The sequence below is a fragment of the Hypanus sabinus genome, chromosome 5 (assembly GCF_030144855.1).
Source record: "Hypanus sabinus isolate sHypSab1 chromosome 5, sHypSab1.hap1, whole genome shotgun sequence".
Lineage (NCBI taxonomy): Eukaryota > Metazoa > Chordata > Chondrichthyes > Myliobatiformes > Dasyatidae > Hypanus > Hypanus sabinus.
The window spans coordinates 155,968,659-155,981,899 of NC_082710.1; the positions used below are offsets into that span (position 1 = coordinate 155,968,659).

At 39.2% G+C, this 13,241-nt stretch overlaps 1 long non-coding RNA gene across 1 annotated transcript in view; it reads left to right on the forward strand.

Annotated features, from left to right (window-relative positions):
- The first annotated feature begins 2,964 nt into the window (after positions 1-2,964).
- LOC132393799 (uncharacterized) overlaps positions 2,965-13,241 on the forward strand; it is a 42,612-nt gene continuing 32,335 nt past the window's right edge. The window contains exons 1-2 of the long non-coding RNA XR_009512083.1: positions 2,965-3,047; positions 12,325-12,380. This is a non-coding gene — a long non-coding RNA (uncharacterized LOC132393799). The remainder of the gene's footprint in view (positions 3,048-12,324; positions 12,381-13,241) is intronic.

Here is a 13,241-nt window from a genome sequence, read left to right on the forward strand (position 1 = left end):
ATCCCATTCAGGGGAAACAACATCTCTGCACCCACTCTTCCACGTCCAATGGAATCTTGTATAATATGTTTCAAGGTGATAATTTGTTATTGTTCTGAATTCCAATGTAGGCCCAGACAGTTTAATCTCTCTTCATATGACAAATTTTAAGAATCAGTTGAGTAACTGTTAATGAAATCGCTTCATCACAGGTAGTTAAGGAGACAGGATCTGCTAAATACGATATTCTAAGTGCAGTCTCTCAAAGGCTCAATGTATAAGGGTAAACTGTTTTGTAAATGGAGAGAAAATACAAAAATGTGAGGTGCAAAGAGACTTGGTAGTCCTTGTGCAAGACTCCCTATAGGTTATTTGCAGGTTGAATCTATGGCGAGAAAGGCATTCATTTCAAGAGGACTAGAATATAAAAGCTTGGATGAAATGTTGAGACTTTGTAAAGCACTGAGGCCTCATTTTGAGTACTATGAGCAGTTTTGGGCCCCTGATCTTAGAACAGATGTGCTGACACTGGAGAAAGTTTGCAGAAGGTTCGCAAATATGATTCCGGGATTGAGTAGCTTGTCGTATAAAGAGTGCTTAATGGCTCAGGGTTTGTATTCATTGGAATTCAGAAGAATGAAGGGTGACTGAATTGAAACTTTCTGAATGGTGAAAGGACTTGATGGAATATATGTTGAGAGGATGTTTCCTATGGCAGGATAGTCTAAGAATAGTGGACATGGCCGCAGACTAGAGGGCCATCCTCTTAGAATGAAGATGAGGAGGATTTTGTTTAGCCAGAGAGTGGTTAATCTATGGACAACTTTGCTACAGGCAGCTGTGGAAACCATCTTTACTTATGTTTAAGGTGAAGGTAGAAATATTCTTGATTCATTAAGGCATGAAGAGGTATGGGAAAAAGTGAGGTGACTGGGACTGGGAGGAAAATTGGATCAGCCATGATCCAATTTAGCCCAATTCTGCTCATACATCTCGTGGTGTTTTACAAATCCCTTGTGGTGTATGGAGAAATATCTGAGTGTAAGTAATATCGTTCACCTCTTTACCTCTTGAGTATTTTCATTAGACTGAAGTGGAATAAATAAGAATTCTTTTTCCAGAAATAGCCATTGGCCATATTATTTCTGTGTGGGCTCCTTGAGATTAACCTCACTATTAGTCTTTTTTGACAATGGTAAAACTGTTTCTATTTTATGCATTTGTTCTATTTCCTTTTTGCCAACTATTACTGGAACAGCAGTTACCTAATTCTTATCTATTCTGTAGCTGATATTTTGCAGTGACTTTAATACCTTTCATGTTATCTTTCATTCTTTTTACACCTGCAGTCTCATTCTATAGATCTTTCTGCAACAGAAACTATTTTTTCCTAGGTTATTTTGTGAAAACCTTTATGATTTTGGGCATCATTTTCTATTGCAGAATGAAAATTAAATAAAAACAACACAAACCTGAAAAGAATTGATGTCGTTCATTCTAGGGGTCATTTTCAAAAATGTTTCAGCACCCCGCAATACATTCACATCTTCTTTAGATTTTGTGTTCAGAGCAGATCATAATCCACATGTAGCTGGCATTGTGCACAAATATTTTGTTATATTGCCCTGTAAATAAAACCCAGATCATTACAAACTCCTCAATTTCTTCTGACTCTTCAGACATTCCTGTAACTTTCTAATCCTGCTCCATATTTTAAATACTATTTGTACTAACCCTACTTGCTTTTAATATTCTGTTGCACACCATCTGCCATATTTCTACCCATGGCATTATTCGATGTATGAATATACTAACGCACTATCTTGCTTATTGTTGATCAGATTTCAACGTTTTCAGTCTTTAGTGGTCTTTGCAAACATAACTTGGATGCATGACATGTCTGTTGTCTATCCTCATTTAGGCTATTAATATACATCAAAGTTATTTGTACCCAAAACACTGGAATGTGTTGCTGTAATTGTGTTCTACCATACTGTGTGATACAATTACTACATTTGAAAGGCATTTGGGAAGTGCTTAAATAAATATGGTGTGGAAGGATATAGATGTAATGGGCAAAAACTTTGGCGTGGATATGATGATCTGAAGAACCACTTTACTGCCATGAATAACTTAATATTAACCCACACGTTTGCAATAAAGAATATGATTTCATAGTTTCAACTGCTCTTGATGCTGAGCAGTTAAACGATTAATACCTGGAATATTTGTGAATTGGGTTGTGCAGACTAATACGATGCTCTAATGAAGGTAAGTGAGCTTTTATGGAAGGATAAAGTATAACCAATACTCTTGAGATTTTCATGGCTCTGTTAAAGGAGAGCAGGGGTTCGTCTTAAGAACACCAACTTTACATAATTAGTTTTCTTTATAAATTTAGACATCAATATTTACCAGAGAATGTTTTGTCAGGAGATTTATAGTTTTATATGGTAGAATGTGATTTCTTTTTTCCATTGACATTGTGTTTCATTCTCTGGATGTCTAAGGCCTGCTTTGATATTGCATTATCTCATATTGTGTGATAACTTGTATATTTAATTCTTATAATATGTATATTTTCAACATATCAAAATGTATTTGTATCTTTGTTGCCAGAAGTTATTATAACTTCACAAAGTACAATCTGTTTCCAGTTTCAAATGGGAAATTAGTGACATCTGGTTGGAGGCCAATGAAACGAGGAAACCAATAAATCTTAATTCATAGCCAGTTAGCAACTCAGGATAAGAATTCATTCATCTAGAAATGATGAATACGGTGATGATTCTGGAAAAATTAATAATTTGAGTTAGATGTTTTATGGTTATTTGCAATTATCCACTTGGTGAGGCGCCTATATTCAGATATTGGGCATATCAAGGTTGAAATCAATGGTCTTTTAACATCCAGGCAAATCAACGGATATGGAGGCAGATCAGCTTTCATTCCAAATGTTCTTTTGTTTTTCTGTGCAGGTTCACAGTCAACACTTGCATTCATCCTTCCAGCTGTTGGCATTGCTATTATTATTATCTCCTTGCATTTCTCCATGAAAATGAGAAGAGGTAAGTTGTCATGCTGTGATTGGTTTCAGGCAAAGTCCTGCCTGCATGCTACTTTCTCATTCAAGGTTCAAAGTAAATTTAATGGTGCTGTACATATCTCACCATATGCAACTCCAAGATACATTTACTTGGGCGGTAGTCACAGTAAATACAAGAAACACAATAAAATCAATGAAAGACCACACCCAAACAGGACGGGCAAACAACTGATGTGCAAAAAAATAATAAAGTGTGCAAATACAAAAAGGAAGAGAAAGAAATCATAATGATATTAAATAAATAAGCAATAAATATTGAAAATATGAGATGGAGTTCTTGAAAGTGAGTCCTCAGGTTGTGGGCACAATTCAGGAATGTGAGTGAAGTTGACTGAGGTTATCCCTTTGCTTCAACAGCCTGATAGTTGAGGGGTAATAACTTTTCCTGAACCTGGTGGTATGAGTCCTGAGGCTCCTGTACCTTCCTCATTGCTGCATTGAAAAGAAAACATGGACTGGATGGTGCAGGTCTTTGATAATAGATGGTGCTTTCCTATAACAGAACTCCATGTACATTTGTAGATATGCTCAGTGGTTGTGAGGGCGTGTTGGCGCATGGCCTAGTGGACAAGGCATCAGACTAGTAATCTGAAGGTCACTGGTTTGAGTCTCAGCTGAGGCAGTGTGTTTGAGTCCTTGAGCAAGGCACTTAACAACACATTGCTCTGCGATGACACTGGTGCCAAGCTGGTTGGATCCTAGTGCCCTTCCATTGGACAATATCAGTGGCATGGAGAGGCAAAAGTTTGCAGCTTGGGCAACTGCCGGTCTCCCATACAAACCTGCCCTTCCATGGCACAAGTCCATGGTCTCACGAGACTAATGGATGCCAATTCTATTCTGTGAGGGCTTTACTCATGATGGACAGGGCCATCTTGTCTTGTAGGCTTTTCCAAACAAGGTCACTGGTGTTTCCATACCAGGCTGTGAAGCAACCAGTCAATATACTTCCCACCATTCAGCTTATAGAAGTTTGTCAAAGTTTCAGATAACATGCTGAATCTTTTCAATCTTCTAAGAAATAGAGGCACTGCTGTACTTTCTACATAATAGCACTTACATACTGAACCCAGGACAGACCCGCTGAACTGATAGCACAAATGAATTTAAAGTAGCTGCGCCTCTTCACCTCTGATCAGGATCTCCGGTTACCTCCTCTTGACGTTTTGTAAGAAGTTGCTGTATCATTACTCAATTATGTTCAATCTTCCTCCAATATGCTAATTTGTTACCACTTTTGAGATGGCCAACAGCACTGGTTAGAATCAGCAAGCGTATATGGCATTGGAGCTGTGCTTATCCCCATAGCTTACCTGCACAGTCATAAGTATAACATGGGTAGAGGAGGTGGATAAGTACACAGCTTTGTGCTGCTTCTGTGCTGATAGTGATTGTGGAGGAGATGTAGTTGCCAATCTAAACTGACTGGCATCTGCAAGTGAGGAAATCGAGTATCTAATTGCAAAAGTAGGTATTGAAACTCAGTGATTAATTTTAAGAGTAGATAGTATTGAATGCCAATCTGTAGTCAATGAAGAGCATCCTAATGTATGAATCCTTGCCATCCAGACATTCCAGTATTGAGTGAAGAGCAAAGAGAGTGGTATCTGCTGTTGATCTGTTATGACAGTACACAAATTGGAATGAATCCAAGTCAGTTCTCAGGCAGGAATTAACATATTGCATTATCAATCTTTCAAATCTCTTCACCTCAGTGGATGATAGTGACAGTTATATTAGGATGATAGTTATTGAGTATGCTACCACATTCTTCATAGTTACCCGACTTGAAGCAGATGAATACCTTACACTGCTGAAGTGAGTGTAACGATATTGGTGAATACTCCAACCAGTTAATCAACACTTGTTTTTTCATTCTTGGTCTGGTACCCTTTGTAATCCAGATGCTTTCTGTGGGTTCACCCTCCTAAAAGCTGTTTTCATGTCAGCCTCAGAGTGAAATTACTGGATCACTATGGGCTTCGAGAGTTCATGAAGGCAACTCCATTTTCTGATGGTCAAACCAAGCAGAAAAGGCATTGAATCCATCTGGGAGCAAAGCCTTGGTGTCACCTATGTGTGCACAAATGTACCTAAATTTACAAATTTATGAGGATTATTATTGTAGTTAATGTAATCTTACACCTGGAACTGAAGGAGCTACAGCTTCAATTATTATAGTGTTCTCTCTTATTGTGGGGAGAGCCAGATTAACAAACTGAATCACTTCTGAGCAATTGATTTTACTACATAGAACAAGGTATTGCATCCTTGACCAAATTTTGAAGCTTAATTTCAGCTATTTTCCAGTTGTTACAGAGTGATAGAGTCATAGAATATTACAACACAGAAACAGGCATTTCAGCTGATCTACTCTGTGCTGAACTATTTATCTTGCTAGTCTCATCGACCTGGACCCAGACCATAGCCCTCCATACTCCTCCCATCCATGTACCTATCCAAATATATCTTAAATTTTGGAACTGAGCCCACATAAATGACTTCCACTGGGAGCTCGTTCCACACTCTTAATGGCCTATTTATGTTCCTCTTCAATATTTCATCCTTCATTCTTAACTCGTAACCTCTATTTCTAGTCTCACCGAACCTCAGTGGAAAAAATCCAGCTCACCCCATGTATCGTCATCATCTTATCCACAGCCATGATTGCTTTTGGCAAATATTTTTGACAGAAGTGGTTTACTGTTGCCTTAAGGGAAGTGTCTTTACATGATCAGTGACTCCAGCCACTGTCAACACTTTCAGAGATTGTTTGGCTTGCATCAGTGGTCGCATAGCCTGGACTTATGATATGCATCAGTTGCACATACAACCATCCACCATCTGCTCCCCTGGTTTCATGTGACCCTGATCAGGAGTCTAGGCAGGTGTACACCTTTCAGGCTATCTGAGGTGAGGAGTACCTTCCACCTCCTTTGGTAGGAACGTATCACCATACCACCACCCAAATGTGTATATTTCTATTAAAGCTCCGCTATTCTGTGCTGATGAAAATAAAATCCTATCTTATTCTACCTTTCGCTATAACTCAGTTCCTCAATTCCTGCAAACATCCTTGTAAATTTTTCTGCGCTCTTTCAATCTTATTGATCTCTTTCTAGTAGGTAGGTAAGTACAACTGCACACAAAACTGCAAGTTAGCCCTCACCAACGTCTTGTACCATTTTGACATAACATCCCAACTCCTGTACACAATACTTTGATTACAGAAGGCTAATGTGACAAAAGCTTTCTTTATGACTCTATGAACCTGTGATATATCTTTAAAGGAATTATGGATTTGTAATACCTTATCCCTCAGTTCTACCACACTCGATGGTGCCCTAATGCTCCATACTTACCCTGGTTTGTCCTCCGAAGTTGGAACATCTCACTTTTTTGCATTAAATTGCAATCTCCATTTTTCTATATGGTCCAAATCTTGGTGCAAGTATTGATAGTGGTCCTCGCTGTCCACTGCACTGCCAATCTTGCTGTCATGCGCAAATTTGTTGATCCAGTTATCTTTCAGATCATTGATGTAGATAACAAACAACAATGGATCCACAATGATCCTTGCAGCACACCACAGGCCACTGGCCTCCAGTCAGAGTGGCAATCATTTCATACCATGTTGTGCCTTCTCCTGCAATGACAATTCTAATCCAATTTAACACCTCAACCAGTTACCAAGCATTTTTAAACATGTAGTAAAGAGTGACCGTTTTTTTAATGATCTTGACAGCAAACTTTGCCTTGAAATGAAATGTAAGACTTATTAATGGGATTTTCATTCTACCCACAACTTTTATAGATTTAAAAAATATCCAGTGATTTACAAATTAAACACTCCTATGCAAAGTATAGCTATTATGTTAATATTGTTTTGTTTCATTACCTTTGAACTTCTGGGTTTGTTCTTTTCCTCCAGTTTATTTCTAAGCTTTTCTCATCATAATCATCCAGCTCTTTATTTTGGGATACATTTGATGACCGTTCCCATCAAAAATAAGTATACTGTTTTGGATACTGTTGGTGGGGATGACCTACCAGGAACAAGCTGCAGTGGTCGTGTCTCTGGCACTGAGGTTGGACCCTCGACTAGGAAGGGGAGGAGGGAAGAGAAGAGAGCGGTATTGATAGGGGATTCTATAGTCAGGGGGGCGGAAAGGAGATTTTGTGGGGAAGATCAGGAGTATCGGATGGTATGTTGCTTCCCTGGTGCTGGCATCCGAAACATCTCAGATTGGGTGCAGGTTATTCTCGAGAGGGAGATGTTGTGGGGTGACTATTGGGGTGCCACAGGGCTCGGTATTGGGACCACAGCTGTTTACAATTTACGTCAATGATTTGGATGAAAGCATTGAAAATAACATCAGCAAATTTGCTGATGATATTAAGCTGGGTGGCAGTGTGACATGTGATGAGGATGTTAGGAGCATTCAGGGTGACTTGGATAGGCTGGGTGAGCGGGCAGATACTTGGCAGATGATGTTTAATGTGAATAAGTGTGAGGTTATCCACTTTGGGAGTAAGAACAGGAAGGCAGATTATTATCTGAACGGGGTAGAGTTAGGTAAAGGAGAAATACAAAGAGATCTAGGAGTCCTTGTTCATCAGTCACTGAAGATGAATGAGCAAGTGCAGCAGGCAGTGAAGAAGGCTAATGGAATGTTGGCCTTTATTACAAAGGGATTTGAGTATAAGAGCAAGGAACTCCACTTGCATTTGTACAGAGCCCTGGTGAGACCACACCTGGAGTATTGTGTACAGTTTTGGTCTCCAGGGTTAAGGAAGGACATCCTGGCTGTAGAGGAAGTGCAGCGTAGATTCATGAGGTTAATTCCTGGGATTTCTGGGCTGTCTTACACAGAGAGGTTAGAGAGACTGGGCTTGTACACGCTGGAATTAAAGAGATTGAGAGGAGATCTGATTGAAACATATAAGATTATTAAGGGATTGGACAAGATAGAGGCAGGAAATATGTTCCAGATGCTGGGAGAGTCCAGTACCAGAAGGCATGGTTTGAGAATAAGGGGTAGGTCATTTAGGACAGAGTTAAGGAAAAACTTCTTCTCCCAGAGAGTTGTGGGGGTCTGGAATGCACTGCCTCGAAAGGTAGTGGAGGCCAATTCTCTGGATGCTTTCAAGAAGGAGCTAGATAAGTATCTTATGGATAGGGGAATCAAGGGATATGGGGACAAGGCAGGAACCGGGTATTGTTAGTAGTAGATCAGCCATGATCTCAAAATGGCGGTGCAGGCTCGAAGGGCCGAATGGTCTACTTTTGCACCTATTGTCTATTGTCTATTATCTAAGAGTATCTGTGCCATGTGATTGTAATTGTTTCCAAAAGATCTGATATTTCCTATTCTTGATGAATTTCTGAAGAAAAGTTACTTCTGTTTTATTTTGTTGATGTCAGAGCACGAGTTTAATTTATATGGAGCTGAATGCATTTGCAGAAAATGTTATAAGGAGTAATTTTTCTTTAGAATTTCAGTAGGCTATAGAAAATATTGGAAACAGTTTATCATTTTATGAAGCAAATATATGAAGTAGGTAACCTTAAGAAAAAGAATCTTATCCCTAATAAAGAGCTGGGTTATTACAAGGAATTAAGAAATTTAGAAGCAATTGGCTAAACAATGTTAAAGTGAACTGTATTTCTGGTTTTGTGGTAGTATTTTTAAATATGAATGTGCATTTATGTTCTGGAATTAAATGCTTTATGGAAGATATTGGTCTATTTTGGGTTGATTCCTTCTGGCCAATCAATTGTCTAACCACAAGGAAACCACCATATTTTATTAGTTTCCAATTCTGGCTGCTTATGAACTCGGCATCTGTTTACCTGCCCTTCACTCACTCAAGCCACGGTCTCTCAGCTAACACTCTGCTTACAAAACCCAAATACTGCAAATGCTGATAAAGCAAAATAAGGTCCAAAAATACTACAAGCTCTTTTAAAGTCAGGCAGTGTATTTCATGTGGAGAACAAAACAGAGTTAATTTTAAAGTTGACTAGCCTCCGATAAAATGTTATCCAACTGAAATTGTAAACTAGTTTTCTTGCTCAATTGATGCTGCCTGACCTGCTCAGCACTATAATTTTAATTAGTTGAGATTGATTTCTTTAGTCAAGGAAGTTTACATGGAGATTGACAGAGGAGTTAGAGATCACTAGGAAAGTGCGGGATTGCTACTGATGTTTAACTAAATAAACAATACAGTTTAACACTATAGAGAAAGATTTAACTTACTGCTGGTAGGTGTACTTCCATTGACACGACATACCTACTCAGCCCCGCTGCCATGTCAGCAGTTCCAAGGTGTTCCAGGAAAACATATTAACTGGTTTGTATATTGTAAGTATATACTCACAACTTTTGAAGTGCTTGCATGGATTTATGATAAAGCTCAGTTTGTTTCTACTTGCTAAGCTTTCAACCAATACTCCAGATGTGCCATGCAGCTGGGAATTGGTATTTAAACAACCACTGAGAACATCAATTTTATTGAGAGAAGATAGGAAAAGTTAAGAGCTGCTGTTATTATTAGAAAGATACTTGCATGGATAGAGCATTGATTGATTGGCTGGAGACAAAGAATGGGAATAAAGGGAGCCTTTTCTGATTGGCTGCCAGTGACTAGTGGTGTTCCACAAAGGACTGTTTTGGAACTGCTTCTTATTGTACATCATTGATTTTGATGACCAAATTGATGGCTTTGTGGCCAAGTTTGTGGACAGTACAGAGGTAGATGGAGGGGCAGGTGGTGCTCAGGAAGCAGCGGCTACAGAAAGACAGATTAGGAGAATGGACAATGAAGTGGCAGATGGAATACAGTGTCGGGAATTGTATGATCATGCACTTCAGTAGAAGAAATCAGTGTAGACTAATTTCTAAATGGAGAGAAAATTCAAAAAAATATGAAGTGAAGGAGGACTTGGGAGCCCTCAGGCAGTATTTCATAAAGATTAATTTGCAGGTTGAGACAGTGGTGAGGAAAGCAAATGCAATGTTAGCAATCATTTCAAGAGGACAGGAACATAGAAGTATGGATGTAATATGGACTATTGTGAGCAATTTTGGGCCTCTTGATGAAGAAAATACTTGCTGACATTGGAGACAGTTCAAAGGAGGTTCACAAAAATTATTCGAAGATTGAAAGGCTTATAATATGTGGAGAGTGCAGAGTGTGGGCCTGCACTCACTGGAATTCAGAAGAATGAGGGGAATCTCATTCAAACCTATCGAACATTGAAAGAGCTCAATGGAGAGGGTGTTTCCTATGGTAGGAGAGTTGAAGCCAAAGGACTCATCTCAGAATAGAGAGACGTCCATTTCAAACTGAGATGAGAAGGAATATCTTCAGCTACAGAGTGGTGATTATGGAGGCCGTCTTTGGTTATATTTAAGGCAGAAGCTGATAGATTCTTTAGTAGTCAAGGCATGAAGGGATATGGGGATTGGGGCCGAGAGAGAAATGGATCAGCATGATGACATGGTGGAACAGACTAATTGGCCAAATAACATAATTCTGTTTCTAAACCTTGAGGTCTAATAGGAAATACAGCATCAGCACCAGCATGAACAGATTTGTCTGAATCTGCCTTAGTGGTATATAATCCCATATCATATCTTGAGGAAGGACTGTGTTTCCATTAGGTGAGAGGTGATACTCCTTCGCCATTTCCACCTGTGCCTTAATTGCATGTAGTTATTCTAGTTTTAAAATCTTACTTGACCCAACCTCAATGTCTGAGGGGAGTGGCTTATAGGCTTCTAATACTCTGTCGTTGGAAAATGTGCCTTTTGTAAACAGTCCTGAAAGGCCCTGTTCAATTTTCAAAGCAATGCTCCTTTGATCCAGACTTCCTCAAACATCAGATTGTTAAATCACTTCACTTTGTCTGCCTTCGTACAACAGGACATGTGCCGTAGGTGCACTGGTCCACTTAACAAAAATGCCACCTTGATGAGCCGGCCATTGTTGTTAAATCTTCCTGCCATGCATTGCTCAGAATGAAGCAATTCTGGGGAGTTTTTTCTGGGTACAGCAACCAAACAGACACCGGCTAAGGGCCAACTGTTGGGAGCTTGCAAGCTCAGAATAGAGTTGCACAGTGAACAATCATTAGTTATTTCTGAAATCTCTCAAAACTTCTACCTTTTGAGTCTAAGCCCATTTGCTGTTGTTATCCAAGGATTACCTCTGATCCTTTTGCTTTCTTTCCAGATAACTCTGTTCTGTAGAAAAACCCCTGACAAGAAACTATTAATCCAAAACATTAACCTTTGTCACTCTCCATAGATGGTCAATTCTTTCAGATTTGCAACATTCTTAAAAAGATTCAAATGTCTTTTTAAAAAGTCCCTCAATATATAATTTTGCACACATAACTGCAGAGTGAAAATGCAGTAATTCAAAAGTGAGCTTAACTTGGTGCCTATAAACACAAACATGTCTTTGGAATTTCTGAGCAGCTGCCAAGATACTTGTCTCATTTCTGTGTTGGTGTTTGATTCTTCCTATCACTTGTTAGGCCTAAAACTTAAATTAAGCTAACTGCAAGATCTTTGTGGCTGGAAATTTAACAGGTTTTGTAGAGACTTGTAGAATAATAAATTCTCCCTGAGGACTCTGCTTTTTAAAGGTCAGTGGTCAAACCTCATTCGTTGTGGTTAGTAAGGTCTGTGAACCACCCCCCCCCCCCATCCAAACTTGAATACAACCTGGTATGTGCCTTGACTGGTTTGGCCCTGGAGGTCAGAGTACACCGTCACTTTTGTCCTGCCAGCATTTGTATCATTCCAAACTGCCACTGCCGATGACCTCTGCCACATCTTAAGAGAAAACACCTATTCAAAGTTACAAGAATTTACATACTTTGCAGTGAGCCTACTGAAGCAAGCTAAATAAGAATACTTTTATTGGAGATATTCTCTTAAGTACAAGCATTCACAGATGTCAGACACATCCTTTAAAGATTCCTCCCTGGCAAACTCTCTCCATTTTTTAGATAAGCAGTTATGCTAATATTTTCAATCCTAACTGATAAATCCCACTAGTGATGTATCTATCAGTAGTTCATTCTTTCTTTCAAACTGTGCGGGTGTGCAGCCAGTTTGTTTTTCTTAAATATACAATTATCATAATGAGCAAGCATTGATGATAACTATGTTTGAAACAAGGCCAACGACTAACTGATGCATACCAAAAGTTTTCCTCCTCAGGTTGCAAACAAGCCCAGGAACAAGCAGGAAAGCTCAGTAGCACACTGGATCATCAGGTAAGTCAAATGATGTACTGGTAGTATTGTTTTACAAGCTTGCAGGTTTGGTTCTGAACTATTTCCAAACTTTTCATTTTCCTAGCAACTGAATATATTAGACCTTAATTCCAGCTTGCTGCTTGTTGTACTTCACACAGATTGATACTTATTGTAATTCTTCCTCTCTAACTGTTTTAACTTTTGTGCTGAACCTGCTATGCGGTCCCTATCACAGGGATATAGAAAGTATAAATGTATGCAATTTGCTTTGTACACTTATTACCACATTTGGAAGGCAGTGTGGGGCGGTCAGAAGACTGCAGGCATCCTTGATTCTGCCAGTAGGATGTTTATGAAATTCTGAGATTTATGTGATTATTCGTCTGTAGTTTATATTACTTTCATTCAGTTTTCTGTGTTTTTGTTCTTGTTCCCAATTTGTGGGTTGGGGTTCTGGATGGATGATGTGCTGGGTTTTATGTGGGGGAGGATTTGGAGATCTGGGGTTTGATGTTTTGTTTGTATGTGGGTGATATGTTAGTTTTTTTTGTGTGGGAGAGAGGAGCTAGGGGGTGTTTGGTGCTGTTGACACTTTTTTATTTGTGTGGGAGGGGTTTGGGGATTTGATTTTGTTGTAGTTTTTTTGTGAGGGCGGAGTTCATGATTTGGAGGTTTTGATGTTCCAGGTAGGTGTTCTTTTGGGTTTTCATATGAGGGAGGGTTTGGGGAAAGGGTTGGACTTTGCGAGTTTTATTTCCTGTTCTTTTCATGTGGAGGGAGGAGTGGCACTGGTATCTTTTCTTGCAATGACTACCATCATATTCTGTATTTCATGGCTATCTGGAAAAGACTAATATTGGAGTTGTATTGTATGTGCAT